The sequence below is a fragment of the Toxorhynchites rutilus genome, chromosome 2 (genome assembly GCF_029784135.1).
Source record: "Toxorhynchites rutilus septentrionalis strain SRP chromosome 2, ASM2978413v1, whole genome shotgun sequence".
In the NCBI taxonomy this organism is placed as follows: Eukaryota; Metazoa; Arthropoda; class Insecta; order Diptera; family Culicidae; genus Toxorhynchites; species Toxorhynchites rutilus.
This window is the reverse complement of record NC_073745.1, coordinates 269,015,767-269,035,124: the sequence shown is the minus strand read 5'-3', so window position 1 is coordinate 269,035,124 and position 19,358 is coordinate 269,015,767. Positions and strand designations below refer to the sequence as shown.

General features: G+C 35.5%; 1 protein-coding gene and 11 non-coding genes across 14 annotated transcripts in view; 5 read left to right on the top strand and 7 right to left on the bottom strand.

Annotated features, from left to right (window-relative positions):
- LOC129768843 (uncharacterized) overlaps positions 1-19,358 on the bottom strand; it is a 539,752-nt gene that overhangs the window by 437,280 nt on the left and 83,114 nt on the right. The gene's annotated exons all lie outside the window — the stretch shown is intronic.
- Positions 7,387-7,458, top strand: Trnac-gca (transfer RNA cysteine (anticodon GCA)). The gene has a single exon. It is a non-coding gene; the product is annotated as a tRNA-Cys (tRNA).
- On the bottom strand, positions 9,367-9,438 carry Trnae-cuc (transfer RNA glutamic acid (anticodon CUC)). Its single transcript has one exon. It is a non-coding gene; the product is annotated as a tRNA-Glu (tRNA).
- On the top strand, positions 9,670-9,741 carry Trnae-cuc (transfer RNA glutamic acid (anticodon CUC)). Its single transcript has one exon. It is a non-coding gene; the product is annotated as a tRNA-Glu (tRNA).
- On the bottom strand, positions 10,811-10,883 carry Trnav-uac (transfer RNA valine (anticodon UAC)). The gene has a single exon. It is a non-coding gene; the product is annotated as a tRNA-Val (tRNA).
- On the top strand, positions 11,320-11,391 carry Trnae-cuc (transfer RNA glutamic acid (anticodon CUC)). The gene has a single exon. It is a non-coding gene; the product is annotated as a tRNA-Glu (tRNA).
- Trnav-uac (transfer RNA valine (anticodon UAC)) lies at positions 11,902-11,974 on the bottom strand. The gene has a single exon. It is a non-coding gene; the product is annotated as a tRNA-Val (tRNA).
- Positions 13,411-13,483, bottom strand: Trnav-uac (transfer RNA valine (anticodon UAC)). Its single transcript has one exon. It is a non-coding gene; the product is annotated as a tRNA-Val (tRNA).
- Trnav-uac (transfer RNA valine (anticodon UAC)) lies at positions 14,064-14,136 on the bottom strand. Its single transcript has one exon. It is a non-coding gene; the product is annotated as a tRNA-Val (tRNA).
- On the top strand, positions 16,434-16,505 carry Trnac-gca (transfer RNA cysteine (anticodon GCA)). The gene has a single exon. It is a non-coding gene; the product is annotated as a tRNA-Cys (tRNA).
- Positions 18,186-18,257, top strand: Trnae-cuc (transfer RNA glutamic acid (anticodon CUC)). Its single transcript has one exon. It is a non-coding gene; the product is annotated as a tRNA-Glu (tRNA).
- Positions 18,383-18,454, bottom strand: Trnae-cuc (transfer RNA glutamic acid (anticodon CUC)). The gene has a single exon. It is a non-coding gene; the product is annotated as a tRNA-Glu (tRNA).

Below are 19,358 nucleotides of genomic sequence, written 5' to 3'. Positions count from 1 at the left end.
GGGGGAGGCTAAAAAACACCGTGTGTGAGAGCCGGTGGCAGGGAATGTCGGAGGCGACGCGCGAATAATTGCCACAATCCGCGCGCGATGGCAAATTGTGTGTTGTTCGGCGCGAGCGAAATAATGGTGGCACATCCAGCAGCTATTGCCAAAATCTACGAACCGAAATAGTTTGCAACGGTTGAGTTAAGCTGGCTGGTTTTTTTTGTTAGCTGTATGGATGGCACCCTTTTTATGATAATTCGTTTCAATTAGCTACGTCAGGCTGGCGGTGATTTGCATATGCGCAACGACGGGTTTCACACACTTTTGTTTTTAAACGCAGTATTTTGAATAATTTATTTACTTTGTCATTGTCAATGCGATGGTTAGCGAAACAGAAAAAAAAACTCACCGACTGATTCGATGCATTTCACTTTTTCAATTCATCATAAGAAATGTGCCACATACCTGTAACGAGAGAAAGGAGCAGTTGAATAATTTTACCAACAAAAAGCGCAAAGTTTATGACTCAAATCAAATTGAATAATTTTTCATCAATTCATGCAGATAATTCCGTTCCGGTAACAAAAATGCCCTTCGGGTGAGTGTGGTACATTTTTTACGATATATGTTTCACAGCGCGCTCGTCAAATTCAGGACGAGCAGGGGTTGGTTACACGATCGACTCGAAAACCTCCGATGAAAACGTTGAAATAATCCAGTTAAATTCACATTCCGTTCATACTTCCTCAACCTGGCAGGCTGGGTGGGTGGGTGTTCTGAAGGCAAAGGGTTATGGTTTCATAATAAAAACAAACACCCATACATGTACGGCTAATAAAAGCAAAAAGGGGGATTGATTCATGGTTTCAGGACGAACGGATAAAGCGGGGCGGGAGGATTTGATGATGGTTGCGCCATGTAGATTGATGTGCTCTTCACTTGATAGCACTGAGCATCATAAACCAGTGGCTGCTGCAGTTTAGGGGTGCTCGTATAGACGATTTCCATGCCAACTCGACTAGCCATTGGCATCATCATTACAGATTGCAGTGAAACTTAGTGAGTGTAAAAACATTGGCCATATAAGCATCTTTGCATACTTGAAATCTTTAAAAAAGAATTAGACTACTTTTTGAAAAATGTCAAATTATATTCTTTATTTTTTACAAAAAATTACAACTCAAAAACTGTAATACCTACAAAATTATGTCAGAAAATGAAATGTAGGAAATCGTTCGCAATCGATTTTCATAAAATAATTTTTTTTTAATTTCAAAAAAATGTGTTAACATTTTTTGAATATATTTTTTTATGAAAATGTAAACAATTTCCTACATTTTATCACTTGACCAACATTTTGTAGGTCTTATAATTTTGAAGAAAAGATTTTCTCATACCGCTATCTCGATTTTGAACAAAATTAGGATTTGTTATAATTTTTTCAAAGAAAACATGAAAAAGTTGTTAGAAAACCTTTTTTTTCTGTTAAACTCCCCATCTTCAGATGTATGGGTGACTTGTTGAAAATTGTAAATGCTATTCATATACAGCGCGGACTCGATTATATACAGTTTTTGATTTCTTTTCACTGTATATAATCAAATCCTGTATATAATCGAGTCAAAAAAAATTTTTTTTTATTTGTTTTTTTTTGCACGTGTTTTTCGTTTTTTTTTAAAAAAAAAGAGGAATTTGATTATTGATGCATCCCCTTAAAGTCAGAAGACACCTTTCTCACATGAAAAAAATAAATTTATCCAGATTATCTCAGGAAGTGATAGTCGATCATATTTGATGAAAAAAATCCGCATATGTTCGAATTTCAACAATGACAGAGATATATAACTTTTTTTTTGTTGCGGACTCTGTTGCTTCAACCTGACTCTACATTAAAAAATACGCTACGGAAGACGATTCTGATTCTTTCATTTGAAAGATAAGAAAATTTAGTACAGGATATAGTAGTGGAACAACTAAATTAGTGGATTTCAATAACATTTTGGAAGTGAAAAACTTAAAAGTTAATCATTTTTAATGTGTTATTATTAATTTTATCCTAAAAAATTATATTAAACTAGATTGTTTCTATCAGTTAAATTGAAGGCCTTTAACTGCTCTACAATTTGTTCTTTGACGTCCAACTTCTATCTTTCTTAATTTGACTGCAATATCGATATAAACAATTCCTGGTGAAAATTCAAGCAAAATCTTCAAAAATCACTATTTTTACCCCACTGTACATGTAATAGCCACTTAAACTTCACCTTAACGTTGAAAGGTTACATTTCTTCTTGAAATAATTTGAAATTAAAAAAAAAATATTTTTCCAAACTGTATATAATCGAGTCCAAAATTGTATATAATCGAATCACATATAATCGAGTCCGACCTGTAATTTTTTGAGAATTAAAAAAAATACGTTTTTAAGAAAAATTAATTTAAATTTTTGAAATATTTTCCTCTGTGATTTTTTTTTTAATTTATGAAATTCAATTCGATATTTTGAGAATTCAAACAAATTCCTGCATTTCATCCTTTGACCAGAGTTTTGTAGGTATCATAGTTTTTGAGTTATAATTTTTAGTAAAAAATAAGAATAGAAATTTGGCCATAAAATCTTTTTCAAAGATTTCAAGTATACTAAGTTGCTCAAATGTCCAATGTCCTTACATCCGTAACGTTTCACTGCCATATGAGATGTTGCTGCTAATGGCCAGTCGAGTTGGCATGAAACTCGTCAATTTCAGATGTTTTTCCCTAAATTTTTTCGAAAAAAAAATCTGACTCGAAAACTATAAGACCAAAAATATGTTGATTAAAAAATGAAATGTAGGAAATTGTTCAAATTTTAATTAAAAAATATCGAATTTAATTTAATAAAAAAAATACAATAATAAAACTAGAAGTGGGTTATATCTTTGATATAACCGCAAGGTGGACATAGGACTAACGTTGACTTAACAATCAATAAGTAACAAGCATATAAATCTTAGACATTTCATCTTTCGAATAAAGTGATTATAATACCACTTCGGTTAGCCGGAAAATAATTAACGCTCAAAGACGGAATCGATTCCTCCTCGGAAATACCCAGCACAAATAGTACCCCCTCTCCAAGCCCCGACAATTGGAATCATCGATGATCCGGAGCAGAATGATTAACGCTTAAAGAAGAAATGGATTCCTCCTCGGAATTACACAGCAAAAATAAGACCCCCTTCCCAACAATTCTAACTTCCTAATAACGACGATCGATTGCAGCATTCGTAAACAAATAATTTTATAACGCTCTCAGAAATGTGATTTCTTCGATATGTAATATAATATCCACTTCGATAATATCCACTACACCATATCATATCATATTCTTCACTATCAAATCCATAGTCAATGGCACCTGTCGAGATGAGGAGGTTGATAGTTACTAATCAATCGCATTAATTCGACATGCACAAAATGTTATGGCTAGGGTATGATATAGAATGTAATGCAAAGTGTCCGTATTAAAAAGCGTCCGGATTCAAAAGCATTACTGTAAAAGTTTTCAGTTCGTCCTGCAGAAACGAAATGGAATTGGGAGAGAACAGCACAATGCATAGACGTGCGAGTGTGACCCTCCCATCTCACATTCCAATAACGATTTATGTGTTTCCAAGTGGGCGCGCTACATACGGATACGGATGATTTCAATAACCTGTTTTCAAAGCTACTTTGAAGCTATTGAAGCTATTTTTCGAGTCAATAAATAGCAATAATATAACTCTTGGACATTCTATCTTTTGTATGAAATGATTATCATACGCATTCCATTGATCCGAAGCAGAATGATTAACGCTTAAAGAAGGAATGGATTCCTCCTTGGAATTGCTCAGCAAAAAAAATGCCCTTTCCCAACAATTAGAAACGACAAACGGTTGCGGCATTCGTACACAAATAATTTTATAATGCAGCTTTCATCAGAGCGATTTCTTCGATATGGTGAAATATCTACTACATCATATCATGTATTTGGTATTCTTCATTATCAAATCCATAGTCCAAATCCAAATCCTAATCCCATCTGTAACGAGTTATCATCGATATCTCGGTTTTCGCAAAATATTCCTATCGGTTCAACTGCAGAAAAAAATGGAATTATTAAAAGATATTAACGTTCAAAACCTTGCAGTCCAGCGTCACTCTCTCGTTTTAGAAACTTTGAACATACTCCCCGGTACAGAAATGAAAGACGTAGTCCTACGTCAAAAAATTATTAAAAAATATTTTTTTTTTCAGAAGCTATAAAAATAGAAAGTTGACGACCTGGGCAAAAGTATATATTTATCTTAAGGGGGTACTACACTATGGAAACTTAAAAAAAATTTAAAAAAATATTTCTCGCCTAAAATGTTCTTTAGGATGTATACTTTACTGTAGTTTTTTCCCAGGTTTGTCCGATGCTCCGTTCCAAAGTTACAAGCCCAAGTGGACCTTTGGAGTCTTTGTGTAAGGAGCGCGGATCCAAAATTTAAAACGCGTTTTTCGCGAAACTAAGTTTTGCAAACTGGTGGGAGTTCTACCTTCGGAACGGCTCATCCGACTTTGATGAGATAGTTTTTCCCAGATTCTCCACTAAATATTCTAAATATTCTGAAAAATAAAATTTTGGTGAATTTTGGTTTGTCTCGGTTTTTGAGGCAAAAACGCTTTTTTTCACAAAAAATGTCGCCATTTCGTCAATAATAAATATTTCGTAAAAATCCAAACAGCAAATATATCCAAGATCACGTAAAAAATCATTGGTTGAAATCGGTCCACTGGAAAAACTTGTAGAACTCCCATCAGTTTATAAGGTTTTGGCTGCAAGAGTTCAACAAACTGATTGCGGCTATTCTGGGGTGAGTCCAATTGACATCAATTTATTTTTTGTTTGTTAAGTAAGAGATGCCTAATAAAACTGTGATATCAGATTATTCATAGTAATTTATATTCTCGTTGAAAAAAATCGCGAAAACCACATACTTTTCATGTTGTTTATAGTGTAAACTGTATAGAATACACTATATCGCCGTCTTGACTTTAAACTAAATTGAGACTAGTTATATACTTTTTCTCAAAAAGGAAAAAAAAGTTGTCAAATGAAATCTTCTCTGTAGAAGCGCCTATTTTCTGACGTTGGTTATTGTATGGTCTATTCATATAATTTTGACGTAGGACTACGTCTTTCATTTCTGCACCGCGTGTATGTTCAAAGTTTCGAAAACGAGAGCGTGACGCTTGGAGTGCAAGGTTTTGAACGTGCATACTTCTTTGCCGGTTGAACGGAGATGTATGATAATCACTTCATTCGAAAGACAATATGTCCAAGAGTTTTATGATTGGTAATTATTGATTTGTTTCAAGAGCTTAAAAATTGCTTTGAAAACAGGCTATTGAAATCAGACAAATCTGTATATAAACGAATGCCCGCTTGGAAATGTAAAAAATGAACAAGGCATCATACCATACGTCAGACTTGCAACGAAGAACGTCATTTATCACAATGTATGAATTGACCTTAATTGGGATTTGTTCGCTATTGAACTCAGAAATTGTTCCATTCAATCACTGGTTTAATTAATAATTTAATCGATACACTCAAACGATTACTAAGCCAATGGTAGTCCTATGTCAACTTTGCGATTATATCTTAGGTAGAACCCACTCAGTTTTTTTTCCAGAAATTTAAAAAATATTTTTTTGGGAAAAATGAATTTGTAATTAACTTCGCATTAATAAATTTGGGATGAATTTTCACTGATATTGCAAAATTTTGTTGCGTGTTGCAATGTTGCGAAATCACTTTGTCGCCTTTCGTCTGTTTGTATTGTGACCGTTTCTGGTCCTTCGGGAAGCGTTTAATTAATTATTCATTTCACATCTCACTATAAACTATAATTAGGTAATCACAACAAACATTGCTAATCCTTGTGGTATTTTGTTGGACTAGCAAATGCATAACGTCTGAGTTTGGGTAAATGTGTCATATACAGGGTTGCCAATAATATTTTTGAAAAAACTGGAAGATTGCTCTTAAAAAACTGGAAGAAAACTGGATCCTGTGAAACCTTTTTGTCTTAAGAAGACAGGCTATGATTTATCTAAATTGATGAGATGCTTGAGAAATCAATTTTTTTATGCTTTGTGTAGTATTTATATGTAGCTCGTAAAACTGTAACTGTAATTATCGTGAAACAATATTTGAGGGATAGTTTTATTTGAACAAAACTTGAAGAGTTTCATATTTATCGCTTCATAAAATCCATAGAATCTTTGGTATTGAAATTATAAAATATTTGTATTGAGAAGCTATTTCTCTCAATTTTTTTTGTATTATTCATCGCTAATTTACGTCTTATATTAGGCGTGTGCAAACCAAATTTCGGTATCAAGATCAATATGAGGGGCCCTTAAATATTTCCTCTAGCTCTAGAAAGTACTTTTGAAAAAATATGCATAGTATAGTTTCTTGCAAAATATACACTATGGTTCACATGCATAAGTATGCATTAGCTATTTAGGGGAGTTGGTTTGCACTAATTAAATTAAATTAATTAATTAATTAAATTCCTTTGAGTGACTATGAGAAACTAATATCCATTTGTTGTAAACGGAAGCAAGGTTTCTGGGTTTTATACTCATATCAATTAAAGTCAATGGAAGCCATTTACTCTATGACCTTCTGAACTTCAGAATGTTTTGGATCTATAACATCTGATGTTTATATAAACGCAGAGCCAGCATAGCACGCGGACTCTATGAACTATTTCGGGTAAGTTTCCTTTCTATGAACATTGTACCAGTCGCGAATGGAATGGTAGATCAATTAGTCTGAGCTTCAGAATGGTTTGGAACCTCCGATATTTATATAAATTGAAACACAGTGTAGCACATTGTTTCTTGGGTAGCTTGTAAATTAACAATTGAGTGATACCCTGTTTTTAAAGTAGTTTGATAAGTTTCCACCATTCGGGAAAGCTCTTCGTTTTGGAATTTTCGACAAAACACCGACGGATTGAACAAAATGGAAAGAGCCAAATTACAACCTCGCCTGCCACAGAAAAGAGAGATCGATCCAAGGTCGAATGATAAATGTCAGAAAATTAAATTACATAAGGGATAGGATGAGGGAGGGACAGATAATATTTATCATTGTAACTTTATTTTACATAAAATGGATAAAACTAGGGCACACATATGAAAAACTGGATAAAACTGGACGATATTCCAAAAAACTGGAAAATTTTGGGGTTCAACTGGATAACTGGATCGAGAAAATAAAACTGGAAGAATCCAGTTTAAACTGGAACATTGGCAACGCTGGTCATATAACCGCCTGCTCGCGTCAATACTATTTCGAGTGATCTTAATAATTTTCAACAAGGGGGTATAGCTCAGTGGTAGAGCATTCGACTGCAGATCGAGAGGTCCCCGGTTCAAACCCGGGTGCCCCCTCGGTTTTTTTAATGTATGATTACGTTTCACAAGAAGGTATAGGGTGGTGTAATCCTACATTCCGATTTATTGCAATGGTACAAGCAATTTGTGCTCTCCATTCGTGCCATCGAAACGAGAAAGTAACGTAGCGGCGAGACATTACTGTACGGTACAAAAGTATGAAAGTTGTTTTTGTGGTTTCTGTTCCAGTTCCGCTCAAGACAACGGGCAGACAACCACGAATGTTTAGACTGTAAATTGATTTCCATATATTTAAACTGCCTTCTTGAAAGCTACAGCAGTCTTTCAACAAAACCACGCGTCATTAAAAACGTTGTACTGAAGAGCTAATTAATCGAGTTCGTTTCTATCTGAGATAGTATCCCAAGTGATGAACAGGTGAATAGGATAAAATAGTTTCGCATTCCTACGCTAAGAAATCAACCGTCTCTTGAGAACCATTTTTTTATTATTTTTTTTTCTGAGAGATTTCTTGGTAGTCTAAAGGATAATCCATCTGCTCTAATATTTGGGCAATCATGTTCATTGATTACTTGTTGAATCTTTTGCTCGCTTTACATAGAATTCTATGATCATTCGGTAAGCAACAATGTACAACCAAATAAATTAATACAAAGAAATTATCTTTTTTTTTCTCAACGAGAAAAAATATTGTTTTTTTATCCTGTCAAATGAGAACTAATCATGAAACTTTTCCAACGAAAATGAATTTGAACTTGATACATCATATCATGTACCTGTCACACCCTTAGAAACTTGCTGTTTTATTTTTGAGTTCGGTTTTAATCGTCATGCTCTGATAGAACATTCAGTTAGATTGTTTGTCGATATGAAAACCACAATGTTCTTTTCGCAAACGGATTTCCATTCGCAATATGACTGCCCATATTTATATACTTCTTCTAGCATCTATCTGTCAAATTTCGGGAATGCTTATAGAATTACTATGGAACTCGCTTTCGCGGATAATCGAGGTTTTGCTGTATTTGGAAAAAACTTTCTATAACACGATGATAAAAAGATTACGATTACTACGTCCCATATTATCTAGTGGTTAGGATAGCCGGAAGGCCCAGGTTCGATTCCCAGTAAGGGAAATTTTTGTTCTTAAAATTGCGGTGGCATTGCGCATAACTCGTTTCGAGTAAATTTGAACTCAAATCGAAATGGTTTTAGTATTATGTATATTATGTATAAGTTCATATTTTCGGTGTGCTAGATATAGAGCAAAATTTGTCCCGTAGAGAAATGTAAAATTTCTGGGTTCGTAAAAAAGCTGGTCAAAGGCATGTCAAAATGGTCGAAACGAACAAAAATCACTCGTATCGAAATGCGCAATATCACCCCTGTTTCGTTTGTTTCATTTCTCATACATCGTCTACCAATACAAATGAATGTATAGGAAAACCTGTTTTTGTGCGCTGTTTTTGAGCCAATTTTTTGTGTGTGATTTTTTTTGTGCAACTTTTCGTGCGGTATAAGAGAAAGATCATATTTGATTAAATTATCGGTCATTCAGCTTATTATCTATCTTTGAGATGTATTTCATCGCTCTACTGTCGATACTGTGTCAGCTAATCATGCTTTATTTTGTTTGTTTGAACGTGTCAGTAGGTTCTCATTGGAGGGAACAAAGAGTTGATGTTACAGTCTGCTCAAGTGATTAGGCCGCTTTTTAATATATAATTGACGTCCACGTTCCACGCCTTCACGATTCTGGTCCGTCAGGATAAAGTATATTCCAAAGTGTAATATGTAGTTTGTTAGCACCTGGCAGTGCGAAACGATCAAGTTTGGATCTAAATTTTCCACTATCATCCCACTATCAGCACAAAAACAGGTTTATCTATATCCAAAATCAATTCGAAATAATGCTAAAAACGTTTTTGGAAAGGCTTAAAAAAATTCCCATACCGGGAATCGAACCCGGGCCTTCCGGGTGAGAGCCGGATATCCTAACCACTAGACAATATGGGATACGGCTGTAGACTATGCTGAGTTTCGAATATGTGGAGCCACTTTAAGCTTAGGACAAATAAAATTTACACTAAAAAATATAGGGTTCTGAGTTGCAAATTGGGAGTACATTTATCATCGATTTTTGTACACTTCTATATACCATTTCTTTGATTCTCTATTACATCCACGTACAAAGTATCGAGAAAAAGTACGGAATCATTGAAGAATAAATAATGCATGATTGCAGCATCCCATATTGTCTAGTGGTTAGGATATCCGGCTCTCACCCGGAAGGCCCGGGTTCGATTCCCGGTATGGGAATATATTGTTTTGCTCACTGATTATTAATTGTATTTGAATTTTTTTCTTTGATAATTCACCTACATTAATGATACTAGACTTGTTTTTTTTTTGTTGAAATGTTGAAAATTTAGTTTAGCTAGTTTAGTTTGAGCTAGAGTAGGCTTTCCAAGATGCTCTCCGTGATTGATTTGAACCAGCGAAATTGCAAGAAAATACGTTGACTTACACCTAAACTAAGTATATCTTTCCTAATGTACATGTTTCGGTTATTTAAATTTGCAAAAAAATGTAAAATGGAAAAAAAAGAAAATTAACATCTGACAGGAGATTCAACTGTCTAACTGGAAAAGATTAATGATTATCAGTGTGAAACATAACAGAGTGAAATGGTAGACGAAGGATGTGGATCGGTAAACCAAAAAAATGTCTTTATTGATTACATTGAATATAAAGTTTATGGGAAAAAACAAAGAAATTTTGGAAATACTTACGATTTCGTGATACTTTGAGGCAAAATACACATGAACTCAGAACGTTGCTTCATTTTTAATGCTGTGGTATTGTAATTAATTTCCATTGTCTCATTTTATAGTAGTCTTATTCTAAATCATCGGGAGTAGTAGCTATTTCGGTGAAATAATGACCGTTTGCAGACTATATTTCACGTCACATACTGACACTGTGGGCCATAACAACATCACTTTGGTATCGGTGAAATAATGATTTTCTACAAAATTACAGTATCTTACTAACTCACTCCACCATCTACAATCCTTATTCCTACACATTGACTGGATGTCTAAATTGTTTAATAGAACGAATTATTGCATACACCAAGTTGAAAGAAAGAATACATGATACTATACATTATTTACCTTTACATTCGCTCACAAAACATACATCTTTTATTCGTTAAATTGCATTTCTGCGTGATATGCATTTGAGATCCCTTAATTTTTCGTTATATTTTTTCGTAGAGTGACCCCTCTATATAGAAATCAAAGACGTAGTGCTACGTCAAAATTTATAAATTTAAACAAGACCGACGTTTGAATTCCAAACGGATTGCCCGAGAAAAAAAACTCATTGGTTCCATCCAGGATCGAACTGGAGACCTTCTGCGTGTAAAGCAGACGTGATAACCACTACACTATGGAACCTGTTATTCTTTAGGAATTTTCAAATATCTTGATACAGTAAATGAACAATTAATTTTTCAATTTATCGTTAACTCAACGTCTAACTATTCTTAATAAACAATCAACAGTCAAAAAAAATTTTTAGCATTCGGTAAATATGAATTTGACGACGGAAATTTTTTTTTACTCATTTTCAATTACCAAAAACAAAAGATTTATATTTGCGAGAAGAAAAATTTCCAGGTTAGGAAGGATGAACTATTTTACCTAGCACCTACAAATAAGTTATGTGATATATTTCACGCACCGCTGGAAGATAACCTGCAATCTGAGGACTGAAAAACTGAGAGAACCTCTTTATAATAAACGAAACCAACGTGATTCGGAATTCACGATCGATGACATTGGAGAATCGATATTACAAAAAGTAGGTCACAAAACTTTCAAAATTGTCACATCCCATATTGTCTAGTGGTTAGGATATCCGGCTCTCACCCGGAAGGCCCGGGTTCGATTCCCGGTATGGGAATATTTTTTCGTTTATCGATATTCAGTTTTATTTTTAATATTTGAATATTTTATTATTTTTTAATAATTTAAGAAATAACCTACCACATTGATACCAGAATTGAAACTATTTTTCCGAATACATTGCAGAAAATTGCATGAAAAAAAGCTAAATAATGCCTGGACTTAGCATACCTTCCAGAGTGTACAACTTTCGGTTATTTAAATATTGAACATTCACTAACGACACCGACCGTGTAATTACATAGCAGGAGAAGGGGAGGAATATTAGTATGATATTTGCCTCCAGAAGATTCCAGAAGAGATGATAACCCATGGTAACCGAGAAAACAACTCTATAATAAACAGAATCAGCGATGTAATGTGTGAGCCATCCTGTATGGACCTGTATCTAATATGTCGTATGTTTTAATATGCAACCTGTGAGACCACCGCTGAGACAACTCTTCAATAATAAACGGGACCGACGATTGAATTCATAGCGGATTATCCGAAAAAAAATAGATACATTTGGTTCCATCCAGGATCGAACTAGAGACCTTCTGCGTGTAAAGCAGACGTGATAACCACTACACTATGGAACCTTTTTTCTTACTTTTGTAATGTTGAAAAGTAAGATTCAAATATGTCATTTTCATTCCTGCATGCTAAAATTCGGCGAAATATGAGTTTTTAACATATTTTTCAATTTTTAGATTCATAGTACAATCTACAAATTGAAGGCAGCATTATTCCATTATGAACTGCCAAAAATAGATCGAATCCCCACTGGGGAGTTTTATTGACAACAATTGGTTTTTTAAGCGAGTATCGACTAGAAACGGCAAGAATAAGCGGACAGATACGTAGCCGAAATATTCAATCACACCAATGCTCGGCCTCATGTTTTTTTCAAACGAGATGAGGAATTCTACCGCATCCGTCTGATAACCCAAACTTTGCCACTTCCGGTAATCTCTTGTAAAGATCGGTGCAGACATACTCTTGAAATAATTTATCCACGTATTGTGTACTTATGTATTTATTATCGACTTTTGTACAACAGTGCAACACGCATTTTCAGTAAATTTCTCTTCTCTCCTCGAACAAAATCTGAGTTCCAAAACATTGAAAAATCAATTTCGCAAATAGAAGTTTATAAAAACTTCATAATTATTGTCGAATGGTCAGGCTATATGGCTATCACCCGGATGGCTCGGGTTCGATTTTATTTTCCGGAATACTAAAATGTTGGTTTAAGCTTTGATAGATTATACACCCAAACTAGCTTTGGTCGAAAAAATATCACCTTCGGCAGATAAAATGCTTTTTCGTGCGTTGAAGCCACCATTTTCAAAAACTTTCACATGTTTGTATGTATGGGAGCAGACCTCTCTTTCTTCCTCATATTGTTATGACATATATACTGTTCTAATAATGTACCAGTACCATAATGTACGGTTATCCTTGCATCGTCAAGTAGCTAAAGTGATATTTATTTCAGATCTGCTGCTCTCCAATATCGATTGCTGCGATCTACTCAGTAGTCTTAATATGGGCATTCGTCGTCGTAATTGCAGCTTCCATAACTTTCATCGCCTCTCTGTTGCTCGGACTAATTATGGCAGAAATGAACCTGTAAATAGTATGTGTAGAATTTCTAATGTTACAATGTTTTTGATTTTTATTTATATCGGCTCAGTCGCTCAGAAAATTGTACTCTTGTTTATGTTTCTCATTTTACATTCGCTCACAAAACATACATCTTTTATTCGTTAAATTGCTAACTTGTTTTACTATTTCCACTGTTGAGGTCTCATGCGAAATAATGCTGGATAAATTTGTCGTCTAATGTAATATATTTTAACACACATCGTGAAAATGTTTCTGCGTAATATGCATTTGAAATAATTTTTCGTTATATTTTTTCGTAGAGGGACCCCCCTATATAGAAATCAAGGACGTAGTCCTACGTCAAAATTTATAAATTTGAACAGGACCGACGTTTGAATTCCTAACGGGCCCGAAAAAATGAATGCATTGGTTCCATCCAGGATCGAACTGGAGACCTTCTGCGTGTAAAGCAGACGTGATAACCACTACACTATGGAACCTGTCTATCTAATGGAATGTTTAAAAGTTACATATAGAACATAAGATGATATGATGCTGATTCTTAAAAAAACAATCAATGAACATTTTAATCTTTAACTCTTTCCCTGCTTACGAAAAGATAAAGTAAAACGACGGCGAAACGTGTGCTAGGTTTAAATTTCATTTACAACAAAAAGCGTTAGGGAAACGTCTTGTGGTCTACAGAACTGCATGGGAAATTAGCTCTCATTTTAACGCTATTGAAACATATAATCTACTGTAAATTGTATGAATATCTATATATCAGTTGATTGTTAGGGAATGCCCAAATCGATTGATGCAAAAATCTTATAAATCCATCAATAAATGACTGAACAATGAGTGCCCAAAATTAGAGAATTTTCGTGATGCAACCAATATTCGATTTTTAAATTTGTACCCAGAAATACGTTATCTTACGTCAAAAACATAAATTTGTTTTCTGACTCGTCGTGAGCGAGAAACTATTGTCGAATCTAAAGCAACGAATATTTGAATTCGTACACAGGAAACCGAGAGAAACCGGAATCAGCGCCCGGAATTGCCCAAAAAAAAACGAATTGGTTCCATCCAGGATCGAACTGGAGACCTTCTGCGTGTAAAGCAGACGTGATAACCACTACACTATGGAACCGGTCTTTTGGAATACTATAAAGTTGGAAAGGTATGTGCCTAGAGACACGGATGGAAACTTGACGTAGGACTTTGAGGACAATTTCTTTTCAATTGGGTTTTTGTAACTGTTCAGAAATACGCAAATTAAACTCATTCAAAACTCCCAATGATGGCCCTAATTGGTTTATTTAATGAACTGAACTGAACTTCAAACGGGTTGTAAGAATTGTGGTGATAGCCAAAATCCGGAACCAGTTATTAATAATACTTTAAATTATCAATACGAAACTGTTGAAGAGAAAAATGATAGATATTCCGACATGAACACGAAAAGCTCGTCATTCACTGGTTTTCTTGTATCGATGTTCGTAAATGTACATTAGGCAATGGTGGCAATGGATGTATGGGAAAAAATTCATCATCGAATTTCAAAAACCGACCATGTACGTTTTGTTTATTGGTCCAAAAAATGATCTGTGCAAAGTTTCAGCTCGATTGGACATGATTTAGGGGTGCCCCAAAGCACTCAAAGTTTTGATTCTTTGGCCACTCAGGCTAAGTCCCAAAAGGTCGATTTTAGGCCAAATTTTTTTTTCGAGATGACGCCAGATCTCGACGTTTCATGCATTTTTAAGTCATTTGGCATCGAAAAAAAAATTTCGATTTTCTAAATTTCCTTATTTCCCCCCTTAGATAATTTTCGAGGATCAAAAAATCAAATTTTTGAGCGCTTTGAGGCACCCCTAAATCATGGCCGGTCGAGCTGAAACTTTGCACAGATCTTTTTTTTTTTGGGCCAATAAACAAAATGTACATGGTCGGTTTTCGAAATTTGACATGATCATTTTCGCTGCCACCCTAATGTACATAAAAAAATCTTATTGATAAAATCGTCCCTATAGAAATATTAATCGATCAGTTGCCTTTTTTCTTTCGTTTATTCAATTTAGCTGAATACGATAGGAATCCATCATCTCACAGTGCATTCTTAAACTTAAGTTTGAAATTTGTGTGGATTCTGGATATTTTATAATTTGTACGGATTTTTGTTAATTGCTGTTATGCATATTTTTTCTATCCAATTCATTAGTTGTCTCAGCTTCCTCCGGATTTTTTACTGATAAACAGGAAGTATATAAATGTTACAACTGAATTGAAACAAATGCATTTCATTGAAAATTTACAGCTTTGCCGAGAATCAAATTTAATTACAATGATAGAACCAATCCTAATTTTACTCGGCATAAACCATGTCTTTTCAAGCCTTGTAGCGTCAAATGAGCACATAATGTCATCTGTCCCCAAACGCTTTAAAATGTTTGTATGTATGGAAGCAGACATCTCTTTCTTTTTTCTTCTTTCATCTGTTTTGGGATTGCACCCAAAAAAAAGTCCAAACGACGTCAACGGGGATCGAACCAAGGCCGGTTGGAATGCAAGACTGTTTTACACGACCACGTTATCCATAAAGCTAATGATGCTGTTGCGCAAAAGCATGATAATATTACATCTCATTACAAATTGAAATTGAGACATAAAAGAAAATCTAGGTGGTAAATGCGTGCTTATTTGAAACGTGTCTCTTGTTCCGCTCGCTCGTATTAATCTTGCATTGCCGTACCATATATATTATACAAATGCTTATTGTATGCAAACATGTTGTTTGTTGATCTTCCCCCATAGCAGAAGCAGCGAGTCAAATCTCAGAAACATACCTACTTCATTCGCTAAGTTTTTTAATTTTTTTAAATTATTTTCACTGTTTGTGTTATAATAAAAAAAAAGCTGGATAGCTTTCCTATCTAATGCTAGATAATATAACATATATGGCAATAATGGTTTTGCGTAATATGCAATTGAAATCCCTTAATTTTTCGTTACATTTTTCGTAGGGTGACCCCCCTATGTAGAAATCAAAGACGCAGTCCTACGTCAAAATGTGTTTCATAACAATTTATCAATTATTGCATCCCATATTTTCTAGCGATTAGGAAGGCCAGGGTTCGATTTCCGGTATGAGATACGCTTTTTGTCCATTGATCATTAACCTTTTCACGTACAATATCGAGTCTCACTCGATGTAAAATGATTGTGCCAAAACGTACAACTTCGAGTCTCTCTCGTGGTGCGCTTGCATATCACAAGGCGTTAAGACGCTCAGCAGAGTAGTGAAAGTACTCGGTGCGTGACCCATCGAAGCGTTTGCATTTGGTCCGCTGTTCTGAAAATTAAATTCTACGCGAAAGGGTTAATAATAATTCTTGAGTTGAGTTACAATCAATTCAATATAGTTTGTAATACATAAATTTCCACCAAGGGGGTATAGCTCAGTGGTAGAGCATTCGACTGCAGATCGAGAGGTCCCCGGTTCAAACCCGGGTGCCCCCTCATATCTTTTTTGTAGGGTAGGGGCTAAAACGGTAATAGCGATAGAAGTCTAACAGGATAAAAGGTAAAGAAAACGGAAAAGGAAAATAAAATAGAAAAGGAAAGAAAACGGAATAGGAAAAAGAAAAAAAATTGAAAAAGGAAAAAGAAAAGGAAAAGCTAACAACATATTAACAATTTGATTATCCCTAAGTCTACTTCTCACCGTGAGCAGTAAAAAACCGGCAAAATCTCTCCAAGCTTCAACGCAATAAAATTATCCCTCACTCATAGCCACAATTCCCGTAAACTTCCGCTGCGTTTCATTGCAAATGTGGGGGGAAATTCTCCGGAGATTATATTCTTCCAGCCAAAAACTCGACGTGTAGACCGCCCGCAGGGGAGTGCTGTGTTGGCTCTCAGGAAACAATTTCACGACATCGCAAATATGTGGAATATGTATTATGACTGTGTTCGTGTTAGAAAAGAGACGGTCCCTAAACGGTTACGTCGTTTCCTCTGCGAGAGATTGCGGGTGGGGAAACGCACAAATTGTTCAACAATCACCCTCGGGCCAGACCGGGAAGCCGCGATCAAATACCCTTCAATCTCAAGTATTGATTTTTTCACACTCTTCAGTTTTCAAGTTCAGTTGAATGTTGGGGGAATTGCTGCGAAAACAAATATCATCATACGACAACGATACTGGTCCGACAGAAGGCAGTACGAAAATCCGCCAACCCGATGCAATCTCATACTCCGATTGTGTATTTATTGCTCGTACGACTGCTCGTCTGCGACGCAAGATTATCCATTCCGATATTTGGAGTCTCAAGTATGCGAAACCTCGCCTTCGCCCTCGCCCACTCGTCGTAAACGTGACGTTTCTTAGCGCGGTTGTTTTTATGCTGTGGTGTCCCGGCGTTTCCGGCCGACAGCAGCGGGCCGTTTGCACCGGAAGACAGTGTTTCCTTTTCAGTCCAGTTGAGCCAAAACTGTTCCGCTCTGGGGGGCATACATACATTTTCGGAACACGACATGAATAAGCAGCCGCGGCAGCAACGGCAACATAACGATGCTGTTGAAGCTGGCGTTCTTACCCGGATTTTAGCATACTTTTTTTCGAACCGATGTCAGAACAAAAGGATCAACAGTTACGGGGAATTTATTTTCAACTACCGGGGTGGTGGTGGGCTGAAGGTAACGATATTGCTGGCCAACCCGATCTCCGGGAATCATAAAAACAATGCTACGAAAACCATGTTTTTTTACCTTGAAACCTTTTTTGTGTGATTTTTAATGTAAACATGGGAAAACATATATTGCTTTTCACTCCCGGAGACGTCCGGAAAATGGTTGAATTTAGATTGATGTAACGACATGATGTTGCAATTTGTACGGGGTTTATGAAAAATAGCCCAATTTCACAGTTGGTTTCTTCCGTGGTTGGGCTCTGACAATGCGTTTGTTATTCACACGTTCCAGTTTCGTACGGAAAACGATTTTGGGATGAAATGTTCGGAAAAAGGGTTCTGAAATGAATGTTGAAAGTTGGTAATAATATTCATTTTTTTCCATTATCCTTTTTTCTGGATTTTGTTCTTTCAAGAGTATAATTACTAGAAACTCAAATTTGAAATTATAATTGGCTCTTTCGCTTTCATCCAAAATCTCAATCAAAATTCAAATTCAATCACACCATCCCATATTGTCTAGTGGTTAGGATATCCGGCTCTCACCCGGAAGGCCCGGGTTCGATTCCCGGTATGGGAAATTATTTTTCTGCTTATTATTTTATTCGTATTCTTTCAGTACAAATCGGTCAGCTAACCTTCTTTGCGAACACCAAAAACGATTTTATTACGGGAAACCGTTAAAAAAGTTGATTGTAAAAAACATTCCCATACCGGGAATCGAACCCGGGCCTTCCGGGTGAGAGCCGGATATCCTAACCACTAGACAATATGGGAAGTGGTTTCAAATTGTACTGACAGCCACTACTTGCTTGGCTGTAGTAAGCAAGTATGCAAAGGATTAGGCAACGTTAAATTAGGCTATTGAATGATATAACCGAGATGGGATAAGGCGCGAAATTTCAAAGTAGGTTCTCATCGGATTCAGTCATTGAGCATGTAGTCGAGCGTTGTCATGGTGCAAAGTCGCTTCGTTTTTTTCCAATATTTGACATGTAAATGTCACTTGTCGTCTTCAGTTCATTTTTCAATTTTGTCGATGGGCTAGAGCCGCAAGATCTATTCAAAACCACAATAAATTTGGAAATTCAATACACCCAGGGTTTTTTTACGCGTTTTTTTACGAGGTTTTTTTTACGCGGTATCCGCTGAAATTTGAATATTGAATCGGAAAAAAAAAATCTGAATTGGACTGCGAATTTGGAATCTGTATATCAATCTGGAATTTCATTTGTGATCCAAGTTTTAGTAGTAATTTTAGTAGCAGAAGTAATTCAGTAACTCAGTTTCCGTCCTTCAAATTTAAGACTCAAAACTAGTGACCAATTTCTGTTTCAGATTCCATATTGAATTTCCGTATTCATATCCAAGACCCAGAATCAAATCTTAAGTTTATATTGCGAATTCTGATTCCAGAATGATTTTTTTTTCAGATTCAGTGGTCAGTTTCCAGATATTCTATTTTGGGTACAATCCCAAGCTGACGTTGAGTCTGAGAGAAAGAGATGTCTGCTCCCATACATACAAATATTTCGAAGCTTTTGTAAAAGATGCATTTATTTGTTAATTTCTACCTTCAGCACACGAAATAGCATATTATTTTGGGAAGATAAAATATTTTCTGCCAACGCTAGTTTGGGACGATTACCGAAATTCAAATTCCAGTTCCGAATTTCAGAAT